This window comes from Anabrus simplex, chromosome 7 (assembly GCF_040414725.1).
Source record: "Anabrus simplex isolate iqAnaSimp1 chromosome 7, ASM4041472v1, whole genome shotgun sequence".
NCBI lineage: Eukaryota > Metazoa > Arthropoda > Insecta > Orthoptera > Tettigoniidae > Anabrus > Anabrus simplex.
In genome coordinates, this window is record NC_090271.1 from 6065331 (window position 1) to 6088921 (window position 23591).

The window sequence follows — 23591 nt, forward strand, 5'->3', positions numbered from 1 at the left end:
AACTTTTCTTCTGTCATTTTGAAGTTATTCGCGATCACGAATAATAAACAATCGGCTTTTAGTAACGGCTGATGGTAGAGCTGCATGTGGTACTGGATCGTGACGTCACAGCGCGCCGCTTACGTCAGAGGCCGTTTCACTCGCCTTGCGGAAAGGTACTTTTAAATATGTTTTTAATGGTAGAAAACAAGGCATGTTGCCTCATTGTAATACTTTTACGTACTATTTCATTGGTGTACTTTTCAAAAAATATATTTCTGAAAATGATGCATGTTCCCTATTGTGTGCTGACTTCGCTCGCCACAGCGCGTACCAATGCTAGACGGTGTCTGTCGACTGGTATACTGGACGAGCGGTGGAGTGTTTTGCTGCTTCTAACACAATGAACCTACCTTAGGGTGAACCTTAGAGTGAGTGTATGCGCATCCGTGATTTACTTCTGTTAATATTATTAAGGTATGGCGTTCAAGCTTTAAGTGAGTGTCGTGTGTTCGTGTGCGCTACACTATCGCTGTCATTGCTGTGTGCACGTTACCGTGTTTACTTTTGTCATCTTATTACGTGTGTTTCGCCTTTCTCATGACCGTGTTTCCACCTAGGTACTACTAGTTATCACAGCTTCAAAAAAAAAATATTATTATTTTTATTAAAGTTCATAAACCTTAATATTTCTTTGCTTCAAATATTTAGGGTTAAGATTGTATGTTTTCAGCATTACTGTGCGTGTTGCATTATACCATATTATTGTTCTCATTAAGTGGGTAGTCCCGCATTACAGGGGCATGTCCTGATAATGTGACTTGTAAGAATGAGGGTTTTGGACAGCCCTAGTGTGAGCGATCTCAAGTGGCGTCGTGAATGTTATAATCGATTGCTTCATCTTGAGGCGAGCTCGTGTTTGACTCGGTCATGTTACTATCGGGTGTTTTGTTGATTACCCAGTCTGTGATGGACTTGTGATTTAAATTATAATTTGTTGAGTTAATATTTTCCGATTTCACTGCGGGCTTGTGTCGTACGTATATGTGTATTGTTTTAAATTTAAGTGATGAGTTGTGGGATCAACGTTAATGTGCGTGTTGCAGGGAACTCTCCTCCACTGGGTTCTGTCTAAAGCCCTCTATTAAGCTATTCATTTTATTAAATTATTAAATTTCATTTTATATATATATTCTAAAACTTGTGATTTTGGGGTGATCTGGCGCACCAGGATTTTTTTTAATTTGATGAAATGGTATCATTTTAAAGAAAGGTATTCATTTAAATTTTATTTATTTATTTTCGAAATTTTAAGTATACTATTTATTATCCCGTTCTTTTCAAGTTTTCCCTTTGTTATTGATCAAGGTTTTAGGGATTTATTTTTTATTTTCATATTATTAAATATTATTTACTTAATTATATATTTTTAATTTTTAGAACATTTGGTGATGCCTCAGCATTCCTTGGGATCTTCGCCTCTAATTTTTTATATGGGCTCGTTTCTGCATTCTTCCTAGTTTCCATGTATGCTTGATGCATTATTGCCTGATGTTCTGTTCAGTTTGTTTTTCCTTGCGTGCACACTGTCCTGTGACGTTAAGTAGCCTAACGTCATTTACAATCATTGTTAGGGGTGTTGCAACATCATCCCTCTCCAATGAACAGGGTCATTGCCCACAACAGACCAATGCATTCTCCCTCTCCAATGAGCATAGTCATTGCCCACAACATTCCACTACATCTTCTCCTCCAATGAACATAGTTATTGCCCACAACACTCCACTACATCTTCCCTCTCTAATGAACATGGTCATTGCCCACAACATTCCACTACATCTTCTCCTCCAATGAACATGGTCATTGCCCACAACACTCCACTACATCTTCTCCTCCAATGAACATAGTTATTGCCCACAACACTCCACTACATCTTCTCCTCCAATGAACATAGTTATTGACCACAACACTCCACTACATCTTCTCCTCCAATGAACATAGTTATTGACCACAACACTCCAATACATCTTCTCCTCCAATGAACATAGTTATTGACCACAACACTCCACTACATCTTCTCCTCCAATGAACATAGTTATTGACCACAACACTCCAATACATCTTCTCCTCCAATGAACATAGTCATTGCCCACAACACTCCACTACACCCTCCCTCTCCAATGAACATAGTTATTGACCACAACACTCCACTACATCCTCCCTCTCTAATGAACATAGTCATTGACCACAACACTCCACTACATCTTCTCCTCCAATGAACATAGTTATTGACCACAACACTCCACTACATCTTCTCCTCCAATGAACAGAGTCATTGCCCACAACACTCCACTACATCTTCTCCTCCAATGAACATAGTTATTGACCACAACACTCCACTACATCTTCTCCTCCAATGAACATAGTTATTGACCACAAAACTCCACTACATCTTCTCCTCCAGTGAACATAGTCATTGCCCACAACACTCCACTACATCCTCCCTCTCCAATGAACAGAGTCATTGCCCACAACACTCCACTACATCTTCTACTCCAATGAACATAGTTATTGACCACAACACTTCACTACATCTTCTCCTCCAATGAACATAGTTATTGACCACAACACTCCACTACATCTTCTCCTCCAATGAACATAGTTATTGACCACAACACTCCAATACATCTTCTCCTCCAATGAACATAGTTATTGACCACAACACTTCACTACATCTTCTCCTCCAATGAACATAGTTATTGACCACAACACTCCACTACATCTTCTCCTCCAATGAACATAGTTATTGACCACAACACTTCACTACATCTTCTCCTCCAATGAACATAGTTATTGACCACAACACTCCACTACATCCTCCCTCTCCAATGAACAGAGTCATTGCCCACAACACTCCACTACATCTTCTACTCCAATGAACAGAGTCATTGCCCACAACACTCCACTACATCTTCTACTCCAATGAACATAGTTATTGACCACAACACTTCACTACATCTTCTCCTCCAATGAACAGAGTCATTGCCCACAACACTCCACTACATCTTCTACTCCAATGAACAGAGTCATTGCCCACAACACTCCACTACATCTTCTACTCCAATGAACATAGTTATTGACCACAACACTTCACTACATCTTCTCCTCCAATGAACATAGTTATTGACCACAACACTCCACTACATCTTCTCCTCCAATGAACATAGTTATTGACCACAACACTCCACTACATCTTCTCCTCCAATGAACATAGTTATTGACCACAACACTTCACTACATCTTCTCCTCCAATGAACATAGTTATTGACCACAACACTCCACTACATCTTCTCCTCCAATGAACATAGTTATTGACCACAACACTCCACTACATCTTCTCCTCCAATGAACATAGTTATTGACCACAACACTCCACTACATCTTCTCCTCCAATGAACATAGTTATTGACCACAACACTCCACTACATCTTCTCCTCCAATGAACATAGTTATTGACCACAACACTCCACTACATCTTCTCCTCCAATGAACATAGTTATTGACCACAACACTTCACTACATCTTCTCCTCCAATGAACATAGTTATTGACCACAACACTCCACTACATCTTCTCCTCCAATGAACATAGTTATTGACCACAACACTCCACTACATCTTCTCCTCCAATGAACAGAGTCATTGCCCACAACACTTCACTACATCTTCTTCTCCAATGAACATAGTTATTGACCACAACACTCCACTACATCTTCTCCTCCAATGAACAGAGTCATTGCCCACAACACTCCACTACATCTTCCCTCTCCATTGAACATAGTCCTTGCCCTCCACATTCCATCGCTTCCCGTCCCCTAGAACAGAGTCCATTGCCTACACAGCTTAGCCTCCCACTCCCACTTAACTACCAGGTCTTTGAAGGACTCATGGCCACTGTCCAGACACGATTACTGAAGGTAACAGCAGCTTGGATAAGTACAGTGACAGTTGAAGACCACTTCAATCATTATTTGTTATTAGTTGTTCATAACATCACCAACCTTCTACCAATGACAAGTTTAAGTAATGTATTCAATATTGTATATACGCATGTGATGTCATAATATGTCAGGATGTTCTTATAGAATGTTTAATGTACAGTGTTATATATGTTTTCAACGGGCCGTGCAGCTTTGAAGTTACCTACAAGTTGTGTATTTTGATGTGAATCACACAAAGAGTTGGAGGGGTTTGAGAATCCATGATTAGTTTGGTATCTTCACAGATGCATCATACTCTCTATGGTTTACAGGAAGTGGTCATTTGATCTATTGAAAGAGAGACTGTCAGAACACTTCATGTGATATTTATTGTGTAAAAATAGTATAGAAAATTACATGTACATTGGTATGAAACAAGGTAACATCGTACAAACAGAGCTGAGCATTCTGTAATATTTGTCTCTATAGAAGCAAAGTTTGAGCTTCTTTTCTTGTACAAAATTTAGACACAACAAGTTCATATTAACATATTAGGTAAACACACAACATTGGGTGGCACTCGCCTTTGTTTGAAAAATCGTTCTGGCTGAAGCTTGCATTAGACTCACGTGACACAGTTTGTGGTGAACGCAAAGGTGATATCGATGGCTTCAAGTATTATCATCACAACTTCAAACTGACAAGTTTACAGGAGAAAAAAAAAAACAAGTTGAGATAATCGCTGTAAATCCAGTTAAAACTTCACAGATGAACATTTACAAATTACGGAATTTAAATAATCTGTTTATCGTCGCCAAAAGACCTATGTATGTCAGTGCGAAGTAAAGCAAATAGCAAAAAATAAATAAATCTGTAAGCATTGGCTCTAATAATGTTCATGGACTTACGATGAAATATGCGAGCGATATATTGGTTTCCTGTTTGTGATATCATTTAAACACCGTCAGATGTCGATATCCACGCTCATGCATGAGCTGTGTTCTGGTGTGCCAGTTTGTCTTGAAAGTGATGACAACATCTTCAATGGGCACATGACTAGTAAATTTCTTCCTATCATAACTGCAGTTAATCATGCTATCTTTCTCCCAGGAGAAACATCGTAACATGAGTTGCGATTCTTTTCATCGGTGAATGTATTCTTACGATATTCGTAAGATGTATATTGCTGCTAAATTTGGGGCACTGGAGATTTTTATATTGAATTAAGAGTTTTACTGATGACGGTAGCTCACACTTGCTGCCGTCGATATGACTTGCATTGAGGACCTGTTCCTCCATTTGCTGGAATCTGATTTTGTTGTCTGGTCAGTATACAAACATCTTTACATTGCAAACATGCATTTCAACCACAACGACTCAATCAACAGTGTGCTCAATGCTATAACGTGGTTTTCGATAAGAAACAAAACAGCAAGTCCCTACGCTTGTTCGTTTCCCTGAGCTTTCCACACACTGCACACCAGTACAGTTGGTCAGTACGGACACAATGGTGCAGACGGATATGGCACTCGTCCAGGGAATGCGTAGTTGTCAGCGTTGATTGTTCTGCAAATCGACTTGTATCTGTTGCGACCAGACCTGTTGTTGTTGCGGGGGTAGTGACGCCGTGTGTCGAAACGACCGTACCAGGGTGACCCCGAAACCACTGCCATCAATAGAGCACACATCAACAAGAACATAACTGTTCTCACCATTGTATCCTGGAAAGAAACAGACATGATAATAAGCTGTCAAGAACCGTACCAGGGTGACCCAACAATAGAGCACACATCAACAACCATTGTATCCTGGAAAGAAACAGACATGATAATAAGCTGTCAAGAACCGTACCAGCGTGACCCAACAATAGAGCACACATCAACAACCATTGTATCCTGGAAAGAAACAGACATGATAATAAGCTGTCACAAAACAAGGTGCATCTGTTGATGAGCAAGACTTCTCTTTACCGTTGGTCCGTAGTAAGTTTTACTCTCGTTCGCCACTAGATGGCTTACTGAGTGACATGAATGCAAAGCTGAAGTTAACTTACATGCCATTAGTGCACGCTCACGTCTTTCTGTGCTGCGAACCTTCCCAATAACGAACCAACTATCTTCAACTCGCTAAAAAGGCGCTTCTCGATCGCCAGCATCGCCAATGCACTGAGACGATCTTGATCCGTGGAATTCTGAAGAATTGCTTTGGTCCATTTCCGCGTTGAAAAACATCTCTTTGCTTCTGCTGTAGTAATAATTAATTTCGTGTGATTATTTCTAGTAACCCTTGTAAGGCAGACCCTCCGATGAGGGTGGGCGGCATCTGCCGTGTGTAGGTAACTGCGTGTTATTGTGACGGAGGATAATGTTATGTAGGGTTGTTGGGGGCAGCACAAACACGCAGACCCCGAGCCACTGGAATTAACAAAGGAAGGTTAAAATTCCCGACCCGACCGGGAATCGAACCCGGGACCCTCTACCGAAGGCCAGTACACTGACCATTCAGCCAACGAGTTGTCTTCTGCTGTAGTCACAGGCATAGTAAACAGTTTCAGGAAAAGTGTCCTCTATGCCAGTGCAGGCCACACGCCGTCCAATTCAGTGACAACCAAAAGGAACGGATCTGTCCTGCTGTTAGTCAGAGAAATTGCTCGTATTGCGTGCCTAAAGCCTGGATTACATTTCAACCTCTCCGCAGTGCTCATATGGAGTGAGGGTATATGACGCTGTTGACGGCGATTCGCCCTGAGGAGTCCCCTTGGTGCTATTCGGCAGGAGTAGGCTGTGTGCCGCCACCGGCTTTCACCCTCTCCTTTCCTTCTACCATATATCATGTCACTTATTTCATCTCATGAGGTTGACGTCAGGAAGGGCATCCAGTCATAAATACCCGCCCCCTTAGAAAAACAAGACGAGGGTTGGGCCAACAAAAAACAACATTATTTGAGACTGTCTTCCCCATCAGCCACACGCTCCTCGTGGTGCAGCCTTCTCATTTCCAGTCTGCACTATTTAGCTTATGGCCAAGTCACTCAATGCTATATCGCCGCCGAACATACCCACAGTCGCTTACTGTTCTTCTCCTACTACAAGAAAGGGGACTTCGCATCAGAGTACCGGTAGCTGTTTACAATAGCGCAATTGATATAACTTATTTACAATTCATTAAGTCACACTATTTATACAGTACCGATAATAGGACTCGAATTTATATGCATTGCATACTGCATCCTGCACAGGCCAGGAAAAACCTGAACCCTCCCTACACTCAGTTACTGCTAATATGCACCAAACACGGAATAAAAATTTATCTCACAAGGGATGTTAAGATGTCGCTACATCAGCATACGCGTCTGCGGTTTGCCACATACAGTGATGTCATTTCTTTAAAAGGCTGTGAGGAGACCTCCTATTATAATATAATATTGTATGATAAATATTGTCAAAATTCTCAGGGAGCTCATAGGTTGTGAGGAGATCTACTATTATATACTAGCTGACGTACCCATGCTTCGCTATGGAATTCTACATTGTACACGAAATTCTAGTGTAGACGTTGTGAGCGAGAGTGTAGCTCTTAACGTTACCCTAGAAACGCGACGGGGAAGTCACCAAACATCTTTTCTCGTATGAAGACTGAGTTAGGGAATTTTCACTGTAATGGTAGACCCGTTTACATACCATCAGTCACAATCAGGTTGGGGAGTTTTCATTATAATGGTAGACACCTACTCTCCACTTGCCTTTTTACATTCTCAGGAAGACTGTCTTAGTGGTTTTACCAACTGAAATGAACATACATTACAATGACGTCAGTAGAAATGGCGCGATTAAAAGCAGTGCATTCAAATGGAATACTCGATCAAATGAAACACCACACATTTTCTCACTTTTAACGAACATGACTACGCTGCCGATCTAACAGTCCAAAGTTCCAGCCGCAAACAGCCGTGATTCGTGAACACCCTTCGTCTTTCTTCGGCGGGGAGAGGGTCGAATAGCGGATGCTCCCAGGGCAAAAACTATGCCCTGTTACTAATCTGTTTCCTAGAAGTACCCGATGAGTCGGAAAATATCAATTCACTACACTGGCGGCTGAAAAATCTATCTGACTGGGAGGCAAATTTTTCCTCCAAGCCAGAGGAGAAACCCCCACTTCGCTGATAATTTCGAATAAAATGATGTAAAATTTAGTAAAAATGAAGAGGAAGAACTTTTCTTAAGAAACGGCTCTTTTCAGTTTTGAATTTTGAGTTATTTAGTGAATTGTGGTGCTATAATTTGGAATAGGCCTAAATTGTTATTCTAGACCAGTTCATACTACAACTGCTGAAGTGAGCCTCTGTGCAGCGCGTCAGAGTAGGGATCGAATAACTGGAATACTATAAAGAACCAGTGTGTTACGTACCAGCTGTATAAGAAAATGTATGAACCAGAGGAATAGCATGCTAAAGAAGAAAGTTTTCTAACTCCCCGGCTATTTCCCGCCAATATTCAGTCAGGCTATTATACTCGATACGCAGCAGTAATCCCATCTATCGGAGTTGAGAGGCAGCATCACAACAAAAAATGGTCAATGTAATGTTATTGTTGATCAATGTTACGCGCTTTCGATATTGTAGGCCTTCACATTTAGTTTTCTTCCGACTCTGAAATACCACTCTTATCATAGTCGGTACGGTAAAACTGAATGAAACATAAATGATTGGAAATTGTATTCTCAGTAACTTTTGTTATGCAGTACTTTTCGATAGGACCAAAAATATAAGTATTTAAAAAAAAAAAATTTTAGGTGCCTTCCCCTAACCTACAATTTTATCCAGGGTGAATCAAATTGTTTATAGCTTAGACTGTAGTTTCTCATTCCTCCACTCTATATATCGATTTTCATTAAATTCTGTTAACCCATTTTCTCGTGGCTCGGCGTCGATATGGACTTAGCAACATAAATACAAATTCATGAATATCTGTGTTACCATAGCCGGTATGGTAACAATGTATAAGACATAAATGGTCGAAAATGTTATTCTATATAACTTTTGTTATATAGTATTAATCGATACGGCCACTAAAAATATACATATTCGAGAATTAAATTTTAGGCTTCCCCTAAACTACCATTTCACTCAGCGTGAATAAAATTATTTATAGCCTAGATTGTAGCGACTTATTCCACGATTTTGCATACCATCTTTCATTAAGATAGGACCACTAATAACATTAATATTTTGAAATTTAAATATCAGGCCTTCCCCTAAACTACCATTTCTATCAGCGCAAATAAAATTATTTATCGCTTAGATTGTAGCGACTTATTATGCGACACTGCATACCGATTTTCATTAAATTCTCTTTAGCCGTTTTCTAGTGATGCGTGTACATACGTACATACAGACAGACATACAGACAGACAGAAATTACGGAAAAATAAAAAGTGCATTTCCACGTTACTGTGGAAATGACCGATACAGAAATAACATTATTTTCAAATTCTGAGCAATGTACAGACAAAACTCTTATTTTATACATATAGATAGTAGGTCCCCTCACAGCCTATGATATTCATTGAACCGTGTGTTTGGTCTCCTCCCGCCTTAAAGGACTTGATACCTGTGCAGTGCTCCTAGTGAGCTCATTGAAATTTACTACTATTAATTGTGGGTATTTCTGAATGTCCTAGGCATTGATATTTTGTAATAAATGTGTCTCTCCCTGTTCCTCACTTATGGCTCCATGGGCAAGGGATTTCTTTCCGTCCTGGAGCGCCCTTCTGCTCTCTTTCGTCGTATCTGTCATGCCCTGCCCGCGGCCGCTTATCCCCTCCCGGCTTCTCCGAGAGAGGGGACGTGCTGACGTTGGTAGTGAGTCCTCCCCTGCTGCTCTTGGAGTAGAGCACTACTCTTTCGTTGAACCAAGGACCGTGAGGGGGGCATGGGAGGTAAGATCTACTGGCTTGCTATGTGTTGGTAGGATGATGGGAGGAACTTGAAACTAGGAACTTGTACGGATATGTAACGCCATGCATCTGGTTGTAATTTGATAAGAGACGGCTTGGTGCCGAGATATTTTGTGAAATTAACTTAAAGTGTTGTATGCTTCTTGTATCATGAGGGAAAAGCTCACGAAAATGAGAGAAAGGTGCCAGAATGTTCTGGACGTGTAGTTTAGGAAGTATGCGTGTCATTGTGCCCGAAAGAGCTATTCATTGTGTCTTCACTGTTAGAAGATTTTTCTTTACCTTGTAACTGGTGAGCTGTATATACGTTGCAGCGCTGTAGTGATTAGTCAGACATTTATTTTGTACCAAGGCGCGCAGGTTACGTTATGTTAGACCTTTTATAGGAGGAGAGGAATTCCTCTATGTTTTACGAGGATGAGAAATGGAAACGGGTCAAAACCCTCCTTTAGTTATGTTGATTTCCAAGCGCTTCCGAATTTGTTTATTTTCCATTGTCTGTGAATAAATGTTGTTGTCAAGCTGTTTGGAATTGGGTCTTGACGTTAAACCTCTGGGTTGGACCTTACATTTATATCCAGATCCCTGGCCCGCTCTCCTTTGGGTCGTCCTGCCGGTTGAATTACGGCATATTCATCATTAATATGAATTATAATAGTAGGTCCCCTCACAGTCTATGAACTCCCCTTGAATGATTTTGATGATATTCATCATACAATATATATTATAATAGTAGGTCTCCTCACAGCCTACATGCTCCTGTTAGTGGATTTTGACAATATTCATCATACAATATATATTATAATAGTAGGTCTCCTCACAGCCTACATGCTCCTGCTAGTGGATTTTGACAATATTCATCATACAATATATATTATAATAGTAGGTCTCCTCACAGCCTACCTGCTCCTGCTAGAGGATTTTGACAATATTCATCATAAAATATGTATTATAATAGTAGGTCTCCTCACAGCCTACATGCTCCTGCTAGTGGATTTTGACAATATTAATCATATAATACGTAATATAATAGTAGGTCTCCTCACAGCCTACATGCTCCTGCTAGTGGATTTTGACAATATTCATCATACAATATATATTATAATAGTAGGTCTCCTCACAGCCTACATGCTCCTGCTAGTGGATTTTGACAATATTCATCATACAATATATATTATAATAGTAGGTCTCCTCACAGCCTACATGCTCCTGTTAGTGGATTTTGAAAATATTCATCATTAATATGTATTATAATAGTAGGTCTCCTCACAGCCTACCTGCTCCTGCTAGTGGATTTTGACAATATTAATCATTAATATGTAATATAATACTAGGTCTCCTCACAGCCTACCTGCTCCTGCTAGTGGATTTTGACAATATTCATCATACAATATATATTATAATAGTAGGTCTCCTCACAGCCTACCTGCTCCTGCTAGTGGATTTTGACAATATTCATCATACAATATATATTATAATAGTAGGTCTCCTCACAGCCTACCTGCTCCTGCTAGTGGATTTTGACAATATTAATCATTAATATGTATTATAATAGTAGGTCTCCTCACAGCCTACCTGCTCCTGCTAGTGGATTTTGACAATATTAATCATTAATATGCAATATAATACTAGGTCTCCTCACAGCCTACATGCTCCTGCTAGTGGATTTTGACAATATTCATCATACAATATATATTATAATAGTAGGTCTCCTCACAGCCTACCTGCTCCTGTTAGTGGATTTTGACAATATTCATCATACAATATATATTATAATAGTAGGTCTCCTCACAGCCTACATGCTCCTGTTAGTGGATTTTGACAATATTCATCATACAATATATATTATAATAGTAGGTCTCCTCACAGCCTACATGCTCCTGCTAGTGGATTTTGACAATATTCATCATACAATATATATTACAATAGTAGGTCTCCTCACAGCCTACCTGCTCCTGCTAGTGGATTTTGACAATATTAATCATATAATACGTAATATAATAGTAGGCTCCTCACAGCCTACATGCTCCTGCTAGTGGATTTTGACAATATTCATCATACAATATATATTATAATAGTAGGTCTCCTCACAGCCTACATGCTCCTGCTAGTGGATTTTGACAATATTCATCATACAATATATATTATAATAGTAGGTCTCCTCACAGCCTACCTGCTCCTGTTAGTGGATTTTGACAATATTCATCATACAATATATATTATAATAGTAGGTCTCCTCACAGCCTACATGCTCCTGTTAGTGGATTTTGACAATATTCATCATTAATATATATTATAATAGTAGGTCTCCTCACAGCCTACCTGCTCCTGCTAGTGGATTTTGACAATATTCATCATACAATATATATTATAATAGTAGGTCTCCTCACAGCCTACATGCTCCTGCTAGTGGATTTTGATCAATATTAATCATATAATATGTAATATAATAGTAGGTCTCCTCACAGCCTACATGCTCCTGCTAGTGGATTTTGACAATATTCATCATTAATATATATTATAATAGTAGGTCTCCTCACAGCCTACATGCTCCTGCTAGTGGATTTTGACAATATTCATCATTAATATATATTATAATAGTAGGTCTCCTCACAGCCTACATGCTCCTGCTAGTGGATTTTGACAATATTCATCATACAATATATATTATAATAGTAGGTCTCCTCACAGCCTACATGCTCCTGCTAGTGGATTTTGACAATATTCATAATACAATATATATTATAATAGTAGGTCTCCTCACAGCCTACCTGCTCCTGCTAGTGGATTTTGACAATATTCATCATACAATATATATTATAATAGTAGGTCTCCTCACAGCCTACCTGCTCCTGCTAGTGGATTTTGACAATATTAATCATTAATATGTAATATAATACTAGGTCTCCTCACAGCCTACATGCTCCTGTTAGTGGATTTTGACAATATTCATCATACAATATGTATTATAATAGTAGGTCTCCTCACAGCCTACCTGCTCCTGTTAGTGGATTTTGACAATATTCATCATACAATATATATTATAATACTAGGTCTCCTCACAGCCTACATGCTCCTGCTAGTGGATTTTGACAATATTAATCATATAATATGTAATATAATAGTAGGTCTCCTCACAGCCTACATGCTCCTGCTAGTGGATTTTGACAATATTCATCAATAATATATATTATAATAGTAGGCTCCTCACAGCCTACATGCTCCTGCTAGCGGATTTTGACAATATTCATCATACAATATGTATTATAATAGTAGGTCTCCTCACAGCCTACCTGCTCCTGCTAGTGGATTTTGACAATATTCATCATACAATATATATTATAATAGTAGGTCTCCTCACAGCCTACATGCTCCTGCTAGTGGATTTTTACAATATTCATCATTAATATACATTATAATAGTAGGTCTCCTCACAGCCTACCTGCTCCTGTTAGTGGATTTTGACAATATTCATCATACAATATATATTATAATAGTAGGCTCCTCACAGCCTACCTGCTCCTGCTAGTGGATTTTGACAATATTCATCATACAATATGTAATATAATACTAGGTCTCCTCACAGCCTACATGCTCCTGCTAGTGGATTTTGACAATATTCATCATTAATATATATTATAATAGTAGGTCTCCTCACAGCCTACCTGCTCCTGCTAGTGGATTTTGACAATATTCATCATACAATATATATTATAATAGTAGGTCTCCTCACAGCCTACCTGCTCCTGTTAGTGGATTTTGACAATATTCATCATTAATATGTATTATAATAGTAGGCTCCTCACAGCCTACATGCTCCTGCTAGTGGATTTTGACAATATTCATCATACAATATATATTATAATAGTAGGTCTCCTCACAGCCTACATGCTCCTGCTAGTGGATTTTGACAATGTTCATCATACAATATATATTATAATAGTAGGTCTCCTCACAGCCTACCTGCTCCTGTTAGTGGATTTTGACAATATTCATCATACAATATATATTATAATAGTAGGTCTCCTCACAGCCTACCTGCTCCTGCTAGTGGATTTTGACAATATTCATCATTAATATATATTATAATAGTAGGTCTCCTCACAGCCTACCTGCTGCTGTTAGTGGATTTTGACAATATTCATCATACAATATATATTATAATAGTAGGTCTCCTCAGAGCCTACATGCTCCTGTTAGTGGATTTTGACAATATTCATCATACAATATATATTATAATAGTAGGTCTCCTCACAGCCTACATGCTCCTGCTAGTGGATTTTGACAATATTAATCATATAATATGTAATATAATAGTAGGTCTCCTCACAGCCTACATGCTCCTGCTAGTGGATTTTGACAATATTCATCATACAATATATGTTATAATAGTAGGTCTCCTCACAGCCTATGTGCTCCTGTTAGTGGATTTTGACAATATTAATCATATAATATGTATTATAATAGTAGGTCTCCTCACAGCCTACCTGCTCCTGTTAGTGGATTTTGACAATATTCATCATTAATATGTATTATAATAGTAGGCTCCTCACAGCCTACATGCTCCTGCTAGTGGATTTTTACAATATTCATCATTAATATATATTATAATAGTAGGTCTCCTCACAGCCTACCTGCTCCTGCTAGTGGATTTTGACAATATTCATCATACAATATATATTATAATAGTAGGTCTCCTCACAGCCTACCTGCTCCTGTTAGTGGATTTTGACAATATTAATCATATAATATGTAATATAATAGTAGGTCTCCTCACAGCCTACATGCTCCTGCTAGTGGATTTTGACAATATTCATCATTAATATATATTATAATAGTAGGTCTCCTCACAGCCTACATGCTCCTGCTAGTGGATTTTGACAATATTAATCATATAATATGTAATATAATAGTAGGTCTCCTCACAGCCTACATGCTCCTGCTAGTGGATTTTGACAATATTCATCATACAATATATAGTAGGTCTCCTCACAGCCTACCTGCTCCTGCTAGTGGATTTTGACAATATTCATCATACAATATATATATAATAATAGTAGGTCTCCTCACAGCCTACATGCTCCTGCTAGTGGATTTTGACAATATTCATCATTAATATACATTATAATAGTAGGTCTCCTCACAGCCTACCTGCTCCTGTTAGTGGATTTTGACAATATTCATCATACAATATATATTATAATAGTAGGCTCCTCACAGCCTACCTGCTCCTGCTAGTGGATTTTGACAATATTCATCATACAATATGTAATATAATACTAGGTCTCCTCACAGCCTACATGCTCCTGCTAGTGGATTTTGACAATATTCATCATTAATATATATTATAATAGTAGGTCTCCTCACAGCCTACCTGCTCCTGCTAGTGGATTTTGACAATATTCATCATACAATATATATTATAATAGTAGGTCTCCTCACAGCCTACCTGCTCCTGTTAGTGGATTTTGACAATATTCATCATTAATATGTATTATAATAGTAGGCTCCTCACAGCCTACATGCTCCTGCTAGTGGATTTTGACAATATTCATCATACAATATATATTATAATAGTAGGTCTCCTCACAGCCTACATGCTCCTGCTAGTGGATTTTGACAATATTAATCATTAATATGTAATATAATACTAGGTCTCCTCACAGCCTACATGCTCCTGCTAGTGGATTTTGACAATATTCATCATTAATACATAATATAATACTAGGTCTCCTCACAGCCTACATGCTCCTGCTAGTGGATTTTGACAATATTCATCATTAATATATATTATAATAGTAGGTCTCCTCACAGCCTACCTGCTCCTGCTAGTGGATTTTGACAATATTCATCATACAATATATATTATAATAGTAGGTCTCCTCACAGCCTACATGCTCCTGCTAGTGGATTTTGACAATATTAATCATACAATATATATTATAATAGTAGGTCTCCTCACAGCCTACATGCTCCTGCTAGTGGATTTTGACAATATTCATCATACAATATATATTATAATAGTAGGTCTCCTCACAGCCTACCTGCTCCTGCTAGTGGATTTTGACAATATTAATCATATAATATGTATTATAATAGTAGGTCTCCTCACAGCCTACATGCTCCTGTTAGTGGATTTTAACAATATTCATCATACAATATATATTATAATAGTAGGTCTCCTCACAGCCTACATGCTCCTGCTAGTGGATTTTGACAATATTCATCATTAATATGTATTATAATACTAGGTCTCCTCACAGCCTACCTGCTCCTGCTAGTGGATTTTGACAATATTCATCATTAATATGTAATATAATACTAGGTCTCCTCACAGCCTACATGCTCCTGCTAGTGGATTTTGACAATATTCATCATTAATATATATTATAATAGTAGGTCTCCTCACAGCCTACCTGCTCCTGCTAGTGGATTTTGACAATATTTATCATATAATATGTATTATAATAGTAGGTCTCCTCACAGCCTACATGCTCCTGTTAGTGGATTTTGACAATATTCATCATACAATATATATTATAATAGTAGGTCTCCTCACAGCCTACATGCTCCTGCTAGTGGATTTTGCCAATATTCATCATTAATATGTATTATAATACTAGGTCTCCTCACAGCCTACCTGATCCTGCTAGTGGATTTTGACAATATTCATCATTAATATGTAATATAATACTAGGTCTCCTCACAGCCTACATGCTCCTGCTAGTGGATTTTGACAATATTCATCATAAAATATATATTATAATAGTAGGTCTCCTCACAGCCTACATGCTCCTGCTAGTGGATTTTGACAATATTCATCATACAATATATATTATAATAGTAGGTCTCCTCACAGCCTACATGCTCCTGCTAGTGGATTTTGACAATATTAATCATTAATATGTAATATAATACTAGGTCTCCTCACAGCCTACATGCTCCTGCTAGTGGATTTTGACAATATTCATCATTAATATATATTATAATAGTAGGTCTCCTCACAGCCTACCTGCTGCTGTTAGTGGATTTTGACAATATTCATCATACAATATATATTATAATAGTAGGTCTCCTCACAGCCTACCTGCTCCTGCTAGTGGATTTTGACAATATTAATCATTAATATGTATTATAATAGTAGGTCTCCTCACAGCCTACCTGCTCCTGTTAGTGGATTTTGACAATATTCATCATTAATATGTATTATAATAGTAGGCTCCTCACAGCCTACATGCTCCTGCTAGTGGATTTTGACAATATTCATCATACAATATATATTATAATAGTAGGTCTCCTCACAGCCTACATGCTCCTGCTAGTGGATTTTGACAATATTCATCATTAATATATATTATAATAGTAGGTCTCCTCACAGCCTACCTGCTCCTGCTAGTGGATTTTGACAATATTCATCATACAATATATATTATAATAGTAGGTCTCCTCACAGCCTACATGCTCCTGCTAGTGGATTTTGACAATATTCATCATACAATATATATTATAATAGTAGGTCTCCTCACAGCCTACATGCTCCTGCTAGTGGATTTTGACAATATTCATCATACAATATATATTATAATAGTAGGTCTCCTCACAGCCTACCTGCTCCTGCTAGTGGATTTTGACAATATTCATCATACAATATATATTATAATAGTAGGTCTCCTCACAGCCTACATGCTCCTGCTAGTGGATTTTGACAATATTGATCATACAATATATATTATAATAGTAGGTCTTCTCACAGCCTACATGCTCCTGCTAGTGGATTTTGACAATATTCATCATACAATATATATTATAATAGTAGGTCTCCTCACAGCCTACCTGCTCCTGCTAGTGGATTTTGACAATATTCATCATACAATATATATTATAATAGTAGGTCTCCTCACAGCCTACATGCTCCTGCTAGTGGATTTTGACAATATTCATCATACAATATATATTATAATAGTAGGTCTCCTCACAGCCTACATGCTCCTGTTAGTGGATTTTGACAATATTAATCATATAATATGTAATATAATAGTAGGCTCCTCACAGCCTACATGCTCCTGCTAGTGGATTTTGACAATATTAATCATATAATATGTAATATATTAGTAGGCTCCTCACAGCCTACATGCTCCTGCTAGTGGATTTTGACAATATTCATCATATAATATGTATTATAATAGTAGGTTCCTCACAGCCTACATGCTCCTGTTAGTGGATTTTGACAATATTCATCATTAATATGTATTATAATAGTAGGTCTCCTCACAGCCTACATGCTCCTGTTAGGGAATTTTGACAATATTCGTCATAGATATGTATTATAATAGTAGGTCTCCTCACAGCCTACATGCTCCTGTTAGGGAATTTTGACAATATTCGTCATAGATATGTATTATAATAGTAGGTCTCCTCACAGCCTACATGCTCCTGTTAGGGAATTTTGACAATATTCGTCATAGATATGTATTATAATAGTAGGTCTCCTCACAGCCTACATGCTCCTGTTAGGGAATTTTGACAATATTCGTCATAGATATGTATTATAATAGTAGGTCTCCTCACAGCCTACATGCTCCTGTTAGGGAATTTTGACAATATTCGTCATAGATATGTATTATAATAGTAGGTCTCTTCACAGCCTACTGAACCATTCTGTTCACGGTCAAAGAATGTTGGTATAATAATAATCATTATGGGAATCGTATGAGATCACAAGGAAAGGGCCCCGGGTGGCATCGTATTATGTAATAGTATCTGAGATTGCGCGCTTTTCGAGAACTTAGCGTCAGAAGCGAGCTGAAATTGCTAGATGCTCATTAGAATTTATTCCCCCAGCGAACCTCTTCACTTGCAGCGTGGGACGCAAACAGCTCCGTGAGAAATCGCGGGGAAGTTTATGTTGGAGGGAAAAGAATATATTCAATATCTTCGACTACAAGAGGAATGCAGAGGATTGGATGCAAGAACTGCAATCAAGATATTTTTCTGATAATTTTGATATGCTGCATGGCACTAGTTGTAACCACGATAAAGGTATGAGTAATTAATATTGCATACCGCGGGATAAATTTTCCACTCCGCAGGCGCGCGCATGAAGCCCACACACGTGGAGCTTGATAGCGAGGGTGTGAGATCGCTAATATATACGACTGCCGAGGGCGCGAGAGTCATTTAACTGTGTGTATCACTGTCACGCCGCTACTCAGAGTAGAGGAGACCACCTTCATCTACAAGCAACGCAGTCAGAGTTCACCTTATATTTGGGACGTGTAAGTAACAACCATTTGTAATAGAGATCAGAACTTTGTACACCTGCTTTCCTGTGAGAATATTCCGCTGCTAGTAATGGTGTTGACGCATAGTCACATCGCATAATCTGAGGCTAATATTGTCCTAAACGAATGACACATACTAGTGTAGGCTCAGAAGATTGATATTAATTCAATTCGGTCAGTAGAAAGAGCGGTCAAGAGTAAAGTAAATTGCAGTTGAGAATTGAGTAACTGTCTTACGTGGATAACGCTCAGAATGTGACCTGATATCACGGGATTAAAAGGAAAGGTTAGAGGGGAGATATAGGCATCGAACTGAGGACACATTGTAATCTGATCTTCCTTCATCACGGGGGGACTGGACACTGCTCACCCATCACGTTGAAGCGGCTGCCGAGCATCGGGGTGCGAACGTGGACCATCAGCGATAATCAAGTCACCAGCTTCCAACGTCAACATGATGTCCACAGGGGGACTGTTCAGTTGTATCATCAGACACCATTGTTTAAGCATGCAGCAGTATGATAATGGTTAGGTCAATAGTAGATAAATTCGGCCTTCCGCCAATATGTAAATAGGTTGGGATATGAATGCCCTTGTAAATAGAACTTATGCCCAGTACTCAAGCTTAGTTAATATTCGCATGTTGTTATTCTTGTCATTATTGCAGAGATATTATGTTCAAGGTAGGGTAATTGAGCTCATCCGGTCTCATATGAAGACAAGCAGTTTAGGTACTAGCAAAGTGCACGAGCAGGGTAGCCTGTAATATAACTTGTCGAATGAAGAAAGACTAAGATCTTCTATATCTCTTGAATGCACTCGGATTGGCGTATTAAGCTGAGCAAGTCATGTCGTAGGAAGCCCATAAGAAATGAGGAATAATGTTATTATTCCCAAAGTATTGAGTTGAGGCCCTAAATAGCATGAGAAATAATGTTTACGTAGGAATTTGTGAATGTGAGTGCCGATAAGATGTATGTGAATGTGCCGCTGAGAGCACCAATGATAAAGAATGAACGGGCCAGTTGTATTTGAGTTTTATCTGCGCTAGAGTGTTGAATTTGAACTCTAAGGAATAAATGGCCTGTAGTAAAGATATTATAATGAGGGCAATGCGTGTGGTAGATTCATGGGCCGGAGAGCAGTGACCTTCTTATACTAGGATCCGGAAGACGAAATTTTATACACGATTGTCGGTGTCATTCAAAGAGGCACATAACTATTCGTATGTATCTGCATGATGTAAATAGGTTCTTCTCATTTTATTTGATGTCATATGGTTGTTGTACTTGGGAAAGTCTCGCGATCGATTCCAAGACAGTAGAGTGTATATTATTATTATTATTATTATTATTATTATTATTATTATTATTATTATTATTATTATTATTATTATTATTATTATTATTATTATTTATTTTCCTTAAATTGTACATGTACAATTTAGGGGTGGTAGATGGTGAAAGGGCAAGCCCCACATACACGGAAGTGCCTCCATCTCCACATGTGTACATAAACTCTACTGAATATTTACATACAAACTTATGTAGACAATTTTAAATTTACATATTTACACTACAAACACTGTACCCTTAGAATAATAATTATCTTGATTTATCCTGAAAATATTAGAGTAAGAACACTTTCACTCAGACCCCTGTATACACACTCATTCACAACCACTCACACACGGGCACGCATACACATTCGCCCACATACACCTGTACTTGCACCCATCCTTCTTGCATTTCTAATTTATACAAGTTATATACATCACATATAGGTTTATATTTACATATACATTTTCTTTACTTCGCGGAGGAAGTGAGGAAAAGGAAGTAGCTTTACCTCAGATGGTATAAGGTTCCACGTACGAGCAGCCCTTGAGTAAAACCCATTTAAATATGAGGTTGTTCTAGCGAAGGGACGGACAAGAGTAACTCCTTGGCCTCTTTTAACAGAGCGGTAATTGAGCTGCAGGCGGTGGAAAGGGGAGAGGTGTGTGTTATCTGTCAGGGATTTCCTAAGGAAGGCTACATCTATTTGTGTACATAACGAGTTCACTGGTGGCAATGACCTGGCTGTGTTTAAGGGGATGTGTTTGTTAATTAAACGATGCTTGTTTAGAACCTGTAGGGTAATTATGAGCGCTGAGACATAGATTCACGTTAGAAATAGATTATGCTCTTTGTAGTTATTGTAACGTGCTCCCCTATATCAAGATTTCTACCTTACCTTCTGCTCAACTTCTTCGGCCTGCTCTCACTACAGCGTGTGCTTTGTCCGGTTACCCAGCCCGCTATGCACTCGACTACTGCTCGCCCTCCGTCCCCTCCCCTCTGCCGCTGCTTGTGTACGTCACGTCTGGTTCTCGTACTTTCTGGACTCTGCTCTTACGCTATAAATGCTTGCCCTGGCTTCGAACTGGCAGTCAGACATTCAGTGACGAACTATGTGGAGGGAGGCGTTCATACTCGCATTACGGCTGGTCCGTATGCGATATCTTATCTTATGTACAACTTAACATCTAAACCTTCGACGGCTGGCTGGGTGAGCGAAAATTAATCTTATTGTGTTTTCAATTTCTAATTCAGGAAACTATTATTCTCTTCTAATATGCCCTTCTGGCTGAATATGCAGTGTTGGATTTGGTGTGGCTACTAAAAATTTATCAACTAGTATGTTCATTTTGAAATTCTCATGAATATTTCCAAAACATCATTTAAAAAAAAAAACTAAGTTCGTGAACAGACGCTAGAAGTGACAATCATACCTGTGATTTTCTGTATTTTGGAACTGGGTTTACGCCTGGTTGTGTGCGTGACCCCACTACTTTCTCAAAACTTATTTGCAGGCTGAACATTTTCCTTTCCCTTCGCCAGCCCTTGGATTTCATTTTCTCCCTTATTGTTCCTTTATTCTCCTTTTTAGCTGACCCTGGTGGTTTTCACATTGTACAGTGGCCTTCGTGATTTCAGAATTCTTCTGGATATAGTTAATATATTTTTTGATAGGGTACTAGTCATATTGCATCTAGTCAATAATTTGTTGTATCTAATCCTATTCATTATTTTGGTGTATAAACCTAGTATTAATATTCTTTCTTCCCATCTTGTTTGAATTTATACTGTTTACAGAATTGCCCCGTTTCATTGGTGTTACAATTTCTACTTCGTTTCGTTTCAATTGAATATCGTCCTCTATCCTCAAAACATTGTCCATGTAATCGCATTTTGTAGGTTTTATAATACATATGTATTGTGCAAATCTAACTGGTTGCCGTGTCACCTATCCTTAATTTCTTGTCAACCTACACCTACCACGTATGACTTCTGGAAAGGCTCAGCATAACGCTTCGCGCCAGACTCTGCTCATTCGCTGCGATTGGATTCTGAATACTATTTGATGTAGAATTTTGTTAAATGCTGGGCACGCATTATGTGAAGGTGTGCATCGGTTTCACTGTTTACATTACCTTGCTGTTGTACTTCGCCCATGTTTGCTTGCGCCAACCACACTGGTCAGACTCGTGTCTTAATTTTTGAAGCATATTTCTATCCTATGCGTTTATTTCGATTTTTGGTTATTTTGCGTACTCTATTCTTCTACGATAACTAAACACTTCCTTATTTTTTACAACATTTACGTGACAATATGAGTTGCCTACGAGCAGATTTATGATTCAATTCATTTTATTTTATTCATTTTATTTGACGTAACCATTATGCACCTGTTGCAGTGTCAGATGTTTCCGTGATGCAAGATATCTCCTCCACAAGGTCTATAACTTCAATCGAGATACCCGTTTATGTCAAGAAATCATTTAGATTTGTTTATGTCAATTATGTCAGTTATATAAATTTCATTGGATATTTGTTCATTATCAGAATTTTTAGATTATTGTTGAGACAATAATTTACGATACCCTCATTCGTTGGACATATATACTTGTGTGTGGGAACGTTATCTACATTATCGGCCATTGTTGGAACTGTTTCCTAACTGTGGAAATTACGAGGCAATTTTAATTCAAATAACTTTTCCCGATTGTTACGTATTTGGTGGATCAACTTGATTCGCGGGATTATCGTTTGACTGGTGCACGCATCACGCCGCGCACGCTTTGAATAATGGGAAATAGCTTCTTCCTGCTTGCTTAGTGTGAGCTCGAACAGTGTGTTCGCTGAGACGGTCCAAGATGGCTGTGTTGTGTGAAGCTCCCAAGAGGACATCTTGGGGCATAGAGAGAGAATTACTGATGGAGTCTGACTCCGGCGGATAAGAGTGTGAAGGTTGGGGCAATGCCCCTTACTATTTTAAAAGTTTATTAGTGTGCTCCAACCTGTTTTTTTCTTTAATGTGAAAGTAAACTTGTGTCTTCTTCCCGTTTCCGGTATG

At 38.5% G+C, this 23591-nt stretch overlaps 1 long non-coding RNA gene across 1 annotated transcript in view; it reads right to left on the reverse strand.

Moving 5' to 3' along the window:
• Nucleotides 1-4327: 4327 nt before the first annotated feature.
• The window catches only part of LOC137501560 (uncharacterized), a 37489-nt gene continuing 18225 nt past the window's right edge, over nt 4328-23591 (reverse strand). The window contains exon 2 of the long non-coding RNA XR_011018611.1: nt 4328-5678. This is a non-coding gene — a long non-coding RNA (uncharacterized lncRNA). The remainder of the gene's footprint in view (nt 5679-23591) is intronic.